The sequence below is a fragment of the Tupaia chinensis genome, unplaced genomic scaffold, assembly GCF_000334495.1.
Source record: "Tupaia chinensis unplaced genomic scaffold, TupChi_1.0 Scaffold000057_1, whole genome shotgun sequence".
Classification (NCBI taxonomy): Eukaryota; Metazoa; Chordata; class Mammalia; order Scandentia; family Tupaiidae; genus Tupaia; species Tupaia belangeri.
In genome coordinates this window covers 162,746-179,406 of record NW_006159515.1, presented here as the reverse complement: position 1 = coordinate 179,406, position 16,661 = coordinate 162,746, and positions in this window count along the sequence as shown.

Sequence of the window (16,661 nt, the reverse complement as noted above, 5' to 3'; positions counted from 1 at the left end):
CAGGAATCTAACTTAAAAATTAGGAAAGAAATGGATGGAGTGAGAAGTCGCTGTGTGAGATCTCTGCCTGCCCAGCACTTACAATCTTTTTTTTTAATATGATCTAAAAATATCCAGGAAAGTTCAACTAAGACTGCAAATAAATAAATAAACATTGAGAAAATACAATCAGATTTTGAAAAAGACTCAGCTTAAAAGGAAAAAGAAAATTAAACATTTTTTATTCAACAGCGTAACAGCTTTTATGCTTATTATTCATAAGGTAGACAATTATTATGATGTAGGTTTCTGCATCAGTTGTGCAGCTATTGTAGTTGTCGTAGAGAAGTGAAGCATTCCAACCCTTTTCCCTCACCTCTTTATTCTTCATTACTCAGGAAGAGAAAAAGAAAGCAAGACAAAGAAAGAATAAATAAAAGAAAGAAAGAAAAAGAAAGAAAGAAAGAGAGAGAGAGGGGGAAGAAAGAAGAACAAAAAGAAAGAAGAACAAAAAGAAAGAAGAAAGAAAGAAAGAAAGAAAGAAAGAAAGAAAGAAAGAAAGAAAGAAAGAAAGGGAAAGAAAGAAAGAAAGAGAGGGCAAGAAAGAAGAACAAAAGAAAGAAAGAAAGAGAAAAAGAAGGAAGCTAGGCAAGAAGGAAGGGTAGTGAGTCCAGGAATGCTTATATGGGTTACTCTGGATATACCCACACCTACGGAGAAGAAAACATTAAGCTGTGAGGGTTTGTCTCCATTTATCTACTTCTGGTTTGACCCTATTAAGCTCAAAGCTCTATAAATTATTAATTCTTGATACTCAGACAAATACATCCAAGAAAAACAACAAATAAGGAAAAACAAACAAACAAAACAAAACTCCTAGAATTATTATTTCCGTGGGGATTAACTATGCAATATTTGTGGGTACTTTAACCGGTAAGGAGGTGACTAGAGCTTTTCAGGATTTGGTAAAATCAACATTGTTTTGTCATTTTGGCTAGTGTTAGTTGCTTTTATGTAGCAACTAGGGTATCAGTCATTTAAAATATATCCTCACTAACTAGAATTCCTATCAATACCATATTAAACAGATCTTAAAATCCTTTGGATAATTCTAACAAGATTTCACCTATTTGATGCATGTTTGAAAAAAATTAGTACATTTTATTATTAAATCTTAAGGTAGGCGGTAGGTAAAATTTCTCAAAGTGCCTAACTGACTCCCACATAGTAGCTTCTGCCATGAAAAAAGCATGACTCAACCTATGGATAAACTGTTCTTTTTTCATTTTATTATGAAGTTTGAATGCAAAAGACTTCATTTAGATAAGTTTCAGTAAACATAGGTGTCTAAACTCGTGTCTTATTTGGAAAAGTTGTTATATCTTTTTTGGAGACTATAAAATAAGCCAAAATTAAAATTTTGATTTGGTTTACTGTAAAAGCTATCTAGTTATATTTACCTGAATTATACACACATGATCTAGTGCAATCTGGGAGTGGAGAGAAGAGGACCACCATGGACTTGTCACCATCTCTAAACCAGGCTTAATGCAACCAAAATTCAGATTTCAATTCTCACCTTTACTCCTATGGCAATACCCTGCCTGGCACTATTAAGGAAGACATGGCCAGTAATCGGCCTAGAACTGTTAAGTACATAAGTTAAACTTAAACAATCAGTACAGGGGAAAGCAGGTGGAGTCGTGCTTAAGGTGTTGGACTCTTACCAGACCAACCATGGTTGGAGTACAAGATCCTGCGGTGTGAAATTCGCGCTGTGCGTGTGTGCATGTGTGGTCAAAATTCCAAGAAGAAAATGGAGGAGAAGGGATTTTTGCATGACTATCTATCTTGGGGGATTATTTCTCCCTGTTTCTCCCTGTCTCTCTTTCTTTGGTGGGCACATGGGCACTGTAACAAACATTTCTCTAAAACATTTTAAAAATCAGCACAGATGCATTGCTGTGAGGAACATGTGAAATACACCTGCAGGGATCATTCTTTCTCCTAGCTTTCCCTCGATGGACTTGCATGATTGACACTTAAACTCAGCCCTTAAAAGACAACATGACAATATTATCTACTTTTTTGGTACAACTCATCCTTTCATGTGTTAGTTTCCTCGTTAATGGGGTATTGCTTTTACATGCTTCCAAAATCTAATAATACATATTCTCATTTGTTTGTTTCTCTCTGCAACTATTTAGTCTTAACAAGTACTTTAAATATCTCTCCAGTTTCTCTGATCAGACAGCTCAACACCTAGAGTTACCCTTGTGCATGAATTTATCCTCACTAATACTTACCTTTGCCCATCCAGATCTCACTTTCATAGTGACTCTTCCAGCAGAGAGGTCTAAATGTAAACCAGTCTTTTGCCTTAGCCTGTGATACTTTCAGAGGCACTCACAATTTAACAAGTAAAATGTGACTGTTAAATTTGTTTGTGAAATGTTAACTCTACCTCTAAATAAATTAGAAAGCTGATTACTTTGAAATGAAGTACGATATTTCTACGCAGACCATTTGGTTTGTACTTAATCTGTAAGCACACACCTCTGCCTTACTTTGGAGATTGTTCCAACGTCTGAGTCAGACTTGCCAAGGTTGCTAAGTAAAGATAAAGGTATCCTTGACTAAGAGCCCAGCATTATGTCAACTCTTCCTCCTGGCAATCTGCAAAAGCCCACGTTTTAGCAACTTTACGACTTGCTTCAAGATTTCTGTTCCACAGATACTGGCTTAACTTAGCAACTTTCTTTTGTCCATGTCAATGTGCCCCAGCTTGTGGTTTGTTTTAGTAGGTGAAAAAAATCTCAACTTTATATTTCTATGATGAAAGACAAGCAGGTGAACAGGTAAAAGGTGCTCTAGCGACTCTGATGTGAAGAAAACACACTGTGTAAGAGGGCACAGGAAACTTTCTTGTTTTTAAATGCAATACAAAGTGTTGTACTGTGGCCACAATTAACAATAAAATATAAAAGGGATTGCTTACATAGTTATTCCAATTACTTGGCATATTAAAAGAAAATTATACGAGAAGGCCCCACAGGAATAACTTAGTTTCTCAACAGGAATCTCCTCTGGACAACTGTCTCATCTGACTTGACTTTCTAAGTGTTCCTCTTCTCCTATCCCTCCTTAGCAAAAAATGTTCCTTGTCCTTCTCTCACATAGGTAATTCTTCAATCTCCCCACCTGCCCTGCAGGTACGATTCTGGCTGAGCTCTCCCTTCCCATCTTGCCCAGTCCACAGACTGCATTTAACCACTCTCTCCCAGCAGGCTGTAGGGCTATAGGTCTAGAAAATCTGTCCCAGATAGACTGTCCACCTAGGATTCCCCCTAGTCAATGACCCTCTGCCACTTAGGAACAATCTGGATGTGGACATCTAGAAGGAGCTCCCGATGTCTTCAGGCAACATCCTGTAAGTTCATAAGTGCACTTCTGGGCTCACAACTCACCCATTTCCGAGTTTGACTCTAAGGTGGAGGTGGCAGGCACGTCTCATCAGCACTGGTGGAGCACTGGGCAGCATCTCGCAACTCAGCAACCTCACCTTTGCCAAACACCTGAGTTTTGCTGTTCACACTCTGGAATGCATGACCCTCTGGAGCCATCTCGTGTGTTGTTTCTGACACAGGCTGGTGTATCTCTTTGGAAAAAAGCAACACCAACCCCCAGTGCCAGTCAAACCCAGACTACCAGTCCAACCCCAAGTGACAGTCAAACCCAGACTACCAGTGACTTAAGACACATAAAATGATTTTTCTCATTCACATTGTGTCTAATATGCAAGAGGCAGTGCATAACTGGAAGCAGGGGCACTCCTCTGTTGTGGCTTCTATGTTTGTCTAAAGCTCTGACATCCTGCCACTGGATGGGTTGGAGACAAAGGATTGGCTCACGGGGTCCATGTTTGTGCTTTGAGGTGGTTCGCATCAGTGTCAGGCCTTGTGTATTGAAGCAGGATAACTAGAGAATACAGTCTTACTCTGTCCAGAAGTATAGAGCTGACCGGTCTCTAAACCAGTACTGCCTGTCACATCCAGAACATTACTGTTGCCTTTGTTGTGAGTCTTGGTGCAAACTAGATATGCTTGCCCCATGCACAAACAACACCAAGAAAACAAAAATGTAAATATTTATTCTTAACTATCATGTATTTTACCCACTAAAATAATGTATATGTAGATAGAAAAAGAGAATCAGAGAAAAAGAGAGCCTCTGGTTTACTATCTGAAAAAAAATGAAGGGATGGTCGACACAGGAGGAAGTGTTTTGAGTACCGCACATGAACTATTTCCTTTAATCTTCTTCATTCTCTGGGAAATTGGCACCATTATTACTTCTATTTATCTGAGCGATTGAAAAGCCTTGCTCAAGGTCTCAGGATCTTCCTTTCAGCTTGGTTTCCTGAGGACCTAGTGTCTTGGTGGAACCTTCGGGCTAACTATATCTTGTCTTACAGAGTCATCACATTGCTGTATATCATAAGAAAAAAATTGTATTTTATATGATCTAATGAAGTTAACTTTTAAAAAATTGGTATTATGTTCAAAAGTAAAATTTTTGTCTTGTGTTATTTTTGTCACAAATTGAGCTAATGTTTATTTTATAATACTTACTTTATACTCAATTGAACAAATAAAGTATTAAGTACAATAGCATTAACTCTGGCATTTGCCCACAGGACTAACTAGAGTCAAATCTGGGCGATAAAAATGAACACCATATACCAAACTAATGGAAAATAAAGGAAACATGGGATATAGCCTGAAATTTATTGCTCCAATTTTATTATATTCTACAAGGCTTATAATGATTAGGGAGCTTTGTGTGAATGAGAGAAGAACAGAAATAGGACAGAAAGGAAAAGCCAGATTAGCAAAATCAAAGAGACAAAGAAAGATGGCTGATGGGAAAAGAGAAAGTCCTTGAAGATACCATAAGAGAACCATCGGAGAAGACAAAATGTGGACATCAGAAATGGAGGACAAGTTCAAGCTGTGGAGTGGTAGGAGTCTACGTTTGACCTATAGAGAAAGATTTTGTGCTGAAGACTCTGGAACCAAGGTGAATAGACATGTGACAATGAAGACATTAGATAGGGTTTGTGTAAGAGCAGAGGTTGAGACATATGGGTTACAACCAACTGCCTACAGTTTTCATTTTTATGCTTAGATCCCCTCACTTGTTTTCCATTGGTTAAAAGGTAAAGTGCAACCTCATCTACTGACTTTTCAGATCAGGTACCTCCTGTCTTAGGAGATGTTGTGAAACTAAGCTGGACTGATTTGTGTGAAAGTGTTTCTAAACACCGATGCTCTTTACCATACCAATGAACCCATTTTATCCATCAAACATATCTTGCATGTTTTTTTTTTTTTTTTTTTTGCAAAGTAGTTAGAAGTCTGTGCAAATATAAGGGACATCCGAGCAAAAAATGTGTTTGGATTTGAGAAATAACTTGACAAGAATTTCCATTTGCCTATTATCACTTACTTGGAACTGACCTCTGTCTTTAAAAATCCAACTATTTGAGGCTGGCAGGTAGTATGGTGGTTAAAGGAGCTGGATTTCCACATGGCTGACTGTGGTCAAGTCCCAGACTTGGTAGCTTGCTTTCTCATGTTCTCTTTCTCTCTCTTTCACTCTGTTCCTCTCTGGTTAAATTGAAATAAACAAATAAATATATAAATAAATAAAGTTAATTAAAATAATTGTTTTAAAAAAAATCCAACTTGCCTGGGGCCAACAGATGGTGTAAAGGCTACATCACTGGACTCCCATTCCAGCCCCAGATCAGATGGCTTGAAAAATCATGCCAGGCATATGTGCATACATGCCTAAGATCTTAGGAAGAAAATGGAGAAAGGATTATGGAATGGCCATCCCACTGGAGGGAGGGGCTCTCTAGCTTTCTCTTTCTGTTTTTCTTTCTCCCTGGAGAATGGACATGATTATAGCAAAAATCTTTAAAAAAAAAAAAAAAAAAAAACTCTAAAAAAAAGGGGAAAAAAGAAATCCAAGTTTCCATTGACTACTGAAGAGGGACTTAGCCCTTCTTCCCTCTACACTCCCAGTGTGCTTCTCCATTTGCATTTAGCACTTGCTTAGAGACTTCCAGATTCCAAGTTTCATGTGTGCATGCCCCTTAGATCTGAATTTGATATATGAAGATGTTCCATCTGGTTTTTGAATTGCTTTTACTAGCACCGTCTCCAAGCTGTAGCTCCCAGGGCAAATTGCTCATTTGTTTCCCTGATTTTGCCTGGAATGATATTTCCACGAACATAAGGATTTAGCGGGTATGTTTACTGCTGTATACCCCTTGCACAGAACTTTCTAACACACAGGGGAACAAAAACAGAAAACAGTTGTTGAAAAGTACTTGTTTTCCCCAGTGTGTCCTGTTCACATGCCCAGGGTAGCTAGCCCAAAATGTCATGTTTCCTACCTCTCTGCAACAGTGTAGACCAGAAACAAGGGTAGATTGGATTCATTCACTTGATGGTTTGTCAAAAGCAGCAAGGAGATTGAAGGCTCATAGACCAATGAGGGGTGATATTTGGAAGGCATGGGATTTTGGAGATAGAATGCTTTATTGGGAACACATGTTTTGAGGAGTGACAAGGACAGCTAGTCCATCAGAGGGGATTTGCGGGCAACTGAGCTGCCACAGAAAAAGGGCAAGGGAGATAGACTGCAGGATCTCAACCTAAGGGAAGGAAGAGAAGACCCAGCCCTGTTGGAGCTGCCCAAGGTGCTGAGAGCTTCTTCGCTCCAGGAGGGGACATTTGGGCCCACTTTCAGGACTCATGAACACCTTTCTTACAGTTTTCCTTTCACTTACACTACTTTGAGTGGCTATCTCTCTTTTTATGTCCCCATTTCTCCATCTCTCTCTCTCTCTCTCAGGAGAAATTGGCAGCATAAATGTGAAGCATATCATTTATCATATAATTTCCACCCATGCTTTTCACAACTAATGAAAACAATTACGATTTAGTGTGTATCACCCCCTAACATTCTAATCCTGATTTGCAATAATCTGAGATCAATAGCTCTAGGAAAAGTATTGGCTGCCTCCATATCCTCAGTCGCCAACGGGAGTCATCTGCCTCTTTTCTCTAATCTCACACCTGATATAGCCCAGGCTCAGTTCTTCCAGACTAACCAAGCACTGCACTCTGGAGCGCAGGACACGGAGCATGCTTTCACTGCTGTTGAGCTGTGGTGCCTTCCCAGAGGGAAGGACTCTTTCTCCAGTGGGTATCGACCATGTGCTATTCAGTGGCTTAGATGATGGTGATCCTGCAGTGAGCCTGACCAGCAAGCTCTTGCCCGAGAGGAATTGCATTCCAGTGGGAAAGTGGAGGTAAATTATTAAAGATACAGTGCAAAAATGAGTAACACGAGAGGTAGTGATGTCTTCAGTGAAAGGAAGGAACCAAGTAAAAAGGACCAGGGCACTCAGCAAAAGGTGGAAGTCTGTGGAATGCTGGTGAGGTGATGTCTGAGTCAATACTAAGAAGATAATGAAGAAGGTGACAGAGGACACAAGAACTTTCTGAGGACAAACATACGATTCAGAACCGAAAGAAATGTAACAGGAATTAGTATTGGGATATGTGTTGTGTGTGCAAGGAATTTGAAGGGTGGTAGTGTGGCAGGAGCAGAGTGAGCATAGGGAGGAAGGCTTATTAAGGGAACCTCAAGACCAGATCACATAGGACTTCATAAACCATGGTGAAGACAGTGACCTTGATAGTGTAGATAGTGAACAGTGAAGGGATGGGATTTGACATATGCATAAATTTTGCTAGAGGGCATACGTGCTCGCTGGAAGATATACAGAAAGAAAGAGAAAGAAAGTGAGAAAGCACTCCCCTCACTGGGGATGGTCAAACTGCGATCCTGTCTCCTCCATTTCTCCCACTGCCCAGGCCCCTGGACACTCATACTTACATGCCTCACATGTTTTTCAAGTCAATGGGTCCAGGACTCAACCATGCAGTAGCTATGTAGTATCCAGCTGCCTTAGCCACCACCAACTCTTGACATATATTTTAAAAAGGTTTCTCCAGAGAGAAATGGTAAACCCTGGAGGAAACATTAGGAAGCAATAATAGCAATCCAGAGGGTTAAAAATATGATGTTGTCTCTTACTATGATGGAGCTCCTTATCTCACAGGCCCGCCATTTGATTGAGATTTGGAAATTATACAATACTGTCAAGAGCGTGTGGCTAGGCAACTGAAGAAGCTTTCATTTGGACAAGTTCACACCCAGTCTGGAATAATTTAATGAGAAAAATCAAGAATAACATTAAAGGCAAAATCATATATTTAAGACAAAAGCCTTGGAAGAAGACAATGAACTCATAATCAAATATTTAAAAAGGTAAGAAAGATAGTCATTGATGTATGGAAATGCTGAATTAGGACAGATTGAGGATAAAGAAGAAAAGATGGGGAAAAAAGTGAACCCAATGTAAACTGAAAAAAATACAAAAGCATGGGGCTAGCAGGTGGCCTAGTAGTTACATCACTGAACTCCCACTTGTCTGACAGGGTTTGAGTCGTGGGCCCAGTGGCTTCGAACTCACACTGGGCGCATGTGTGTATGTGCCCAAAACCCCAAGAGGAAAATGGAGGAGAAGGGATTGCTGTATGACTATCCTCCCTGTGGGGTGATTTCTCACTTCTGTCTCTCTTTCTCTGTCTCTCCACTGAGCAAACATGTTCTGTAACAAAAATCTCTCTCAAAAAATAAAAAAAATACAAAAGCAAGCTGCAACAGACATGAGTCTCACCCACAGAGTCCACACACACTGGCCTGGTAACCCTGAGAAAGGTCCTCTTCACAGTGAAGCAGAATGCCCCCACTATTGCATAGAAAGAATATTAATTCTATTTATTTACAAGCAGTGTTTTGGTTACTTTATGGGAACAAGTGCAAAGCTACTTTGAAAATTGAAAGTACTGTGCCTTTGGAAAGAAATGTTTAAAGATTAGGGCCATTAAAAAGTGAGTCATAACTAAACATGCATATTCCTCTGTAATTCTTTTCTTTGTTCACAGCACTTAATGGAGTAAGACATATAATATATGAATGATATATAAGTATGATATATTCTATGCAAATGGGGAAGACATACCTATATAATAATAAATAGGTATACAAATACACGGTTGATAATGTTTCAGCGAGTCATAGTATTGCGGAGAGAATAAAGCAGAATGAAAGCATGGTGTCAGAAGAGGGACACGTCTCCACAAGGGATGGTCCTGTAACTCTTCCTGACTTGTGAGCTGAGACCTGCAAGAGAAGAGCCAGCAATATGGACTTTCTGCATTTAGATCATTACAGCGATAAAATGAAATGGCTTTGAGGGAGGACAGATGATCAAGTATAAGGCATCAGAAAAAAGAATGTCCCTGGTGCTGTCTAAGGAAGAGGCGATGGGGTGCTGCTGATGTCAGAGATTCAAAATAAAATGCAGCACGTGGGCCACATAAGGAGGTTGATTTTTTAATTCTAAATCCAATGGGAAGCTGTTGGAAGATCTTCAGAAGAAGAGTAACACTGTCTGATATTACAAAACTCACTCTGTTGGGTACAGGGAAAATTTGGAGGGGGCATGGTTAAAGGGAATAGAAGAAAGGGACATGAAGACAATAGTTAAAGAGGGTTTTAGTGGTCCAGGGGAAAGATGGCTGTGGCATGGAGCACGGTGTTAGTGGTGATGAAGGGAACTAGATGAGCATGGATTACATGTGAAGGATGAACTTGCAGAATTCACACAGATGGTTGGTTGGGGTCACTGGTTGAAAGACCACAGTTTGATGACTTTCTTTCATGGTGGCAACAGGTGGAAATGAAGCCACTGAGGGAAGAGGGCTGGAGAGGGCTTGGTGCTCAGCTGCATGGGAAATGATTGCTGGACACAGTTTAAATAGTAAATGTGAGAAAATCAAACATAACTTAGAGCCAGCCTTAGAAGGACTCGGGAATGCTGCTGCCTCACTTCATCACGCTGCCTAGCTCAACCCACACGTGGAATGTGGGCAATGTCCGCAGCCTTGGGAAAAAAAAATCTAATTGGGAATATATTTAACTGTTTGCAGAGAAGATGATAGTACACGTTTTTAAATAAGTAGAGGAAATGCGAGAAAACACACACACACCATGATATACCTGCGAGCCTGTTGCCAACTTCACTTTTCCAGTGAAGTGCTGAACATGCAGGTGTCTGCATGTGTTTGCCCATTTGTTCACAGAAACAATTTCTCCATGGAAATTTAATTTTGAACCTATTCAACTTGAAGAATTTAGGAAAGCCACCTAATTGTTTGAAGCCCACATTTCAAAGTGAGTTTTTCAGTTATTAGGTGTAAGTTTATATTCTCTATTACTGCACTTTTATTGCAGAGGTTAGGTCTCTTAAAAACTATTCTAACCTTATAAATATCCTAGGCAGGTCCTAACAGAGTAAGATGCAGGAGAGCTAGAGCAAAATCCTGGAGAATAAAGCAGATTTTGTTATACAAAGATGATTGTCGAGAGTAATAATGTAAATAGTTTCCAGTGACTAAAACACAAAAACATCTAAGGCGATGGTTAGTCCAGCCCTGGACTTCTGGGAGGTTCCCACACTTCATACTCAGTGAAAAATTAGGTGGTGTGGTCACAAAGAAAATTCCTTCTGGTCTAGTACTACACATTTTAGGTGAACTGTAGGTCTCATTCTTTTAGGCATTTACCATCATCCACCTCGATCTAATTCTAAGTGTTAGATCATCAATCTAGGCTACAGGAGCATTTAAATTAATTGGATTACATTAGAGATTCCCATGATTTAAAACTGGAAGTCAGATTCTAGATGTTTTGTTAGCCTCTCAATCTTACCAAGTAGGGCAACTCTAATGTTACCTTCATATGATTTTAGTTTTAGATTATTGTTTCAATTGGTTTGTTTATATAGTTATAAGGGCAGAACTTCAGACCACTTATTCAGTGATAAAAATACATTTAGATTTACATGATTTTTAAAAATACAGCGTTGCCTAAAGAACAGTAAGGAGAAGCATGATATATAACAGATAAGACATTTATGATTTAATACAGATAGGTATGGTTCACAAGAGACACATATGTGCACATGCGATACACATACACAGTGTAGACTTATAATACACATCTCAAATCACAGAGGCAACAAACAGGTTCAGAACAACTTTGGGAAAGTGATTACCTCCATGCAGATAAAACAAGACAAAAGGAGGAAGGGAATGTAGTAGTTTAGTTATTTATCACAATGCTTCACTTTGAGAAAAGATATAAAATAAGGGGAAAAGGAGTCAATAAGTTATACTCAGGACTCCTGAAAATAAGGTAGAAATGCATGACAATAGAATTAAATCAATGTATTAGGGCACGCCTATGCTACTTTGTTGATGGTATGATGTGGTCAACTGTTAAGTCTTAGAGTTGAAACTAACTTAATTATTTTTCTTGAAATGCTATGTATTCTTATTATAAATATCAATCTCTGTTTAAAAAGGTCCATGTGCCATTCTTAATACCTATTTACTATTCTAGATAATGAGGTTATTTTGAAGTAAACATGACAAAGTACCAGTTTAATGTAGAAGATAACCTGAGCTTTGAGTGAAACTGCCAATGAGCTATATTGATTCTTATCCTGGTATAGAATCGAAAGTTTTATTTGTTCCAAATTAATGTATGAAAATTAAAAATATATCTTAAGATGTTTTTGTATAGGGTATTTTTGTAACCATAAAGATGAACGGGGCTGAGAGGAGTGATTGAAGAGATCTAACACACAGATGCTAGCCTAGGCAAAGGAAGAAATCAGTAAACATACCCATCTCTTTAATAAACAGGAACCACTATACATTTTTGTCTTTTATTTATTCTCAAGAAAGCCCAGTCAGCCATAAGTAGTCAGGGCTAAATGCTAGAGAGTTGTGAGGGGCATTTTCAGGGAAGATTTGCAGCTGTGGCTTGGCTCCCAGCTGCCAGTCTGCCTGCACGTACGTTAGGAGACTGGTTCCGGACACGTCATCCTCGGCAATTTCTGGACTGTAACCTAAATCAGGACTGCTCTTTGTAATCACCAGTGGTGGTTATCAAGAAAGATGGTGGTGTCTGCTGTCTGAGGTGGGAAGTTATAGATTAATGTGCTGTTTTACATTATGTAATGTGCCCGTAGGCTGTAGCAATAGGGACATAAATCATGTAATTGGGAGGGGGAGCAGAAGGAGACTCAGGAATGCTTGGATGGGGGAAACAAAGCATGTGAGTTGTCCAGGGAACAGGAGCTCTGATTAGTACATGAAGTCTCATAACCTGTCCCACATAAATCTTCAGAGCCTTAGAAGGAAGCTTTCAAGTGAGAAGCAAAGTTATCTCACCAGTTCTTGGCGCTCACTCTAAGGTCTAAATGAAGCTATTGATGATCCACGATAACTTGCTCCATGCCCTCAGAAGGCCATGGACATTTTCAAGTTTGAATTTAGCATACAATAGAAGAGTCCACATTTTTACTTGGGATATGTTTTCAAAATGAACTTCTAAAAGAGAGTAAAAACATACTCCAATCAAATGAGGTTAGACAAGCATAATGCCTTTTAAACTGTCTGATTGTTTTGAAAGCATAAACTTTCATAAAATAGACAGTTATGATTGAAGATCATAAGGTACAAAACATTGTGAGTAAGCGTAGTGCAATTATAATGTGAGTTGCAATAAACTTCATTTGCTTGAAGTAAATATGTGTATAATTTATAGCAATGTATTATTGATATAATGGATGTTTTCTAAGAAAACACAGAACCTGCTTAAAGAGGAAACGAGGTCAACATATTTCGGGATGAAAAAAATACGCTAGACATTTAGATGTGAAATTGGAAACAAAACTTTTATTTAAAGTATAACCAAACTATAAAAATAATTCTCTGCAACACAACGTATTGTTGTTTGTTGTGTGTGGTAAAAATCAAGTGGCATATTCTCAACGGATACATATTCGGGACTGGCAGGCAGGCAATGGTATTTCACTCAAGTTCAGTTCTTTTATGTACTTTTTCCACCAAATGCGGTTTTAGAGCTTCAGTATTAACTGTTGGCATAGCATGGAAGTTGCTTGACTGTGTGGGAGCCTGGGAGATGATGGGCTCTTTTATCCACAAGTAAGTTTGGACATGTCTTTGTGTAACATGTTTTTTAGGAATGACTTTGTTGAAGTTCCCAGAAGGAGCCTTGGGGTAAATTTCCCTGCTTATTGCTGCTATCCATCTGACACGCAGGAAACGAGTTTGGATGTGACGAGGACATCTCTTCCCTAGAGACTAAATCAGAAAGGAAAATGATGACAGTTTGTGAAGCTAGCCAATCCCTGTAGGAAAAACAAAGAAAAAGAACGGATGGGCTCTGGGCAAACAGTGAAGCAATATCTGATAATTATGAGAAAGTAAGTGATACTCAGTGGTGTCCAGATTCCTGGGCTCAAAGAAGGAGCACAAATTAAAGTGCTCCTCCCTGCTGTTCAGGGACACTGCTCTGTCCTTAGGTAAGCTAAGGAAGACATCATTGTCTGGGATGGAGGGGAGCTCACATATTACTGAGCTCTGAGCTTCCTAACCTCAGTTTTAGCTTTATTTCTCACCTCCATGGATTTGCAGAGCTACTCAAAGATAGGTGCTTTGTTGGACACTAAATTTTGGGAGAGAACAGTGTTTCTGTTACTTTGTGTTTCCCACAGAGTTGAGGGTATTACACCAGGCAAGGTCGTAAAAGGTCTCCATTTATGTTGAAATAACTGGAATTCTTCTCTGTGATGGTAATTAAAAATAATGTCTAGGAGGCTAGTAGGTGGCCTGGTGGTTAAGATGCTGGACTCACACATGGCTGACAGTGGTTCGAGTCTGAGCCTGGTGGCTTGAACATCATGCAGGACACTTGTGTGTGCATGCTCAAAATCCAGAGATGAGAAGAGGGGAGAAGAGATTATGGCATGGCCATTGCTCCTAGGGGGTGATTCTCATTTTCCCTCTGTCTCTCTTCTCTCTGGTATGCACATGCCTATTAAACATACCTTAAAAAAAAAGTATAAGTCAACGCATCTGATGCCATTTTATTAACTCAGTTATCAGCTTCCTAAATTTCTTCTATCTCAAGGCAAGATTTTTTTTCTTGGTAAGTGATCAACGCCTAATTTATTTTTCATGAAAGTTACATGATTCGGAGATGTCTCAGAGAGCCTGAGAAATATAAACTGACATGTTATCAGAGAAATGCAAAAGCAGGTAAAAATTAATTGAAATAAATTAATTTTAATTCTAGTTTGAAATATCACATACATATTTTTAAAAAGAATAGTATAAAGAGTCTACAGAAAGGACAGTAGATGCGCAAACTGTGTCTCTGGGTACCTACCCTTGCTCAGGATGTAAGATGATTTTGAGCAATGCATGTTCACAGAAGCCAAGACTAAGCATTCCATTTCTATTTTTAGAAGCCATAATAACTTAGAGCACAGTATTGTTCTCCTAGATGGTGTTTATTTAGAAAAATAAAAAAGTTAATTTATCTTGACTTTAGCCTCTGGTATGATTCAAATCATAAATAAATAAACAGAATTGTTACACATTTCTAGGACATTGCGACCATCCAGAAATGGTTGAGTAGCCCCTCCCTCTGAGTTAGTATCTGTGTTTACAGGGTCCGGCTCTGCATGCATTATTTACAGGGCTGGTCTCAGTGTTCAAATGTTACATGTTAACCTCATTCAGCCTTGGCTTAGATGCTAATACCCTGAGAGAATTTAGGAATTGGAGGCCACCAAATTGATGGATTATACAGGAAAAGGACGATGTGGGGTGCAAGAATGGCGATTCCCAGTCAAACTGGACACTTGTTAACACCTTAAGTTGGAGCTTTTTCTGTCAACTATCACAGTGACTACCAGGTACCACTTTCTTAATCACTGGCAAATTTCTCTGAGTCACCTTTTGTCCTAATGTTTTTTGTTTTACTCAGTGACAAGCATGTTTAAGATTTTTAGGGATTGAGCATAATTGAAATTGATGTTCGATCTACCATGTTTCCTTAGAATTCCAAGATGTGTGTAATAAAATGCACTCTTCATGATTGTTTCATGCATGTCCTACTCAGCCCATTCTTAGCTTTGCTGGTTTGCTTATAATTTACTAGATAATTTGCATAAAACTTCCTATCATCAATTATTCTTTCACTTTCTTTAATCTTATCAGATAGATCTAACTTCTCAGTACCTTTTAATTAAGTTATCAAAATAAATAGATTAATAATTAATTAAGTCTTAAATTAAATTGTAATCTATTTTAATTTAGCATTTAAATTGAGGATCAAATTTTGAGCTTTTATTTTCAAGTTGCTTTACTTGAAAGAAATAAACATTTCATTTCCCATTGTTAGTTATGCTTCCATTGTTACATTTACTTATATACAACAAGATTGAATTTTGACTTGCCTTCCATTCTGATGATCTATCTTTTCAGGAGACTGTATTATATTTTATATCATGAAGAGATCATGAACATAAACAATTTTCTAGAGGGCTTATCTCCTTTTCAATTCATTTTCATAATTTTTATTTTCAATTTTTAAAAATTTACTGTGCAGCATATGCGCTCACCAGACATAGACTGAAAGAAAGAAACAGAGAGAGAGAAAGAAAGAGAGAGAGAGAAGGAAAGAGTAAAAGTGAGAAATCACCTCTCAGTGAGGATGCTCATGCTGCAATCCTTTCTCTCAGGATTTTGGGCACATGCACACACATGCCTAGTGTGTCTTTCAAGCTGCCAGGTCTAGACTCTAACTGTGTAGTGGGCCATGTGATATCCAGCTGTCTTATCCAGCACACCACCAGTTGGCCCCCACTTTTAAAATTTTATTGATCACATTCTTTTTTGGGAAACTTTCATATTTATTTTGACAACTTCACATTTAAATTTTATTAAGGTTTTTATTTCAAACTTAATAATTAAATCAAAAACTTCTTTGAAGATTGAAAATAACTATAAATAGTTGGCATATAAAAAGACAACCAGAAGTGTGGAAACTAGTAAAAAAATACTTGAGATATGTGTCACATGTAAATTAATAACTACATGATGTTAAAATTATCTTATGTGTGTGTGTTTACGTCTTCCCATCTCAGAAAGGGGAGCAGTCTCTATCTCCCATTTATTTCTGCCTTCTCTTTATCTTTCTTTGTTTTGAAGTACTGTTATGTTATTTTTCCCTGCTGATGAATTACATCAGTCCATGAGAATGACATTGTGGATATGGTTCTAAAGATTTACCACAAAGTTAAAGAACTTAAATGTCAATCTTGTATTTACTAAGACTCTGATAGGAGTTCTAGGAAAGTTCTTACTAGAAATATATTTTTGTAAAATTCATGAGAGTGGGTCTGAGACTTTTTCTGCTAAGAATATTTTCTCGTATGGAGAAAATAAATTGGACACTTAAAATTTCTGGGCATGACTTAGAACTTCTTTACTAGTGGAATTGCCCTAGCTCCTTTTCCTCTGGACAGGAGCTCATGCTGCAGTGAGAACCAGGAGAGATAGATTGTGTAAAAAAATGAAAAAAATGAAATAGAT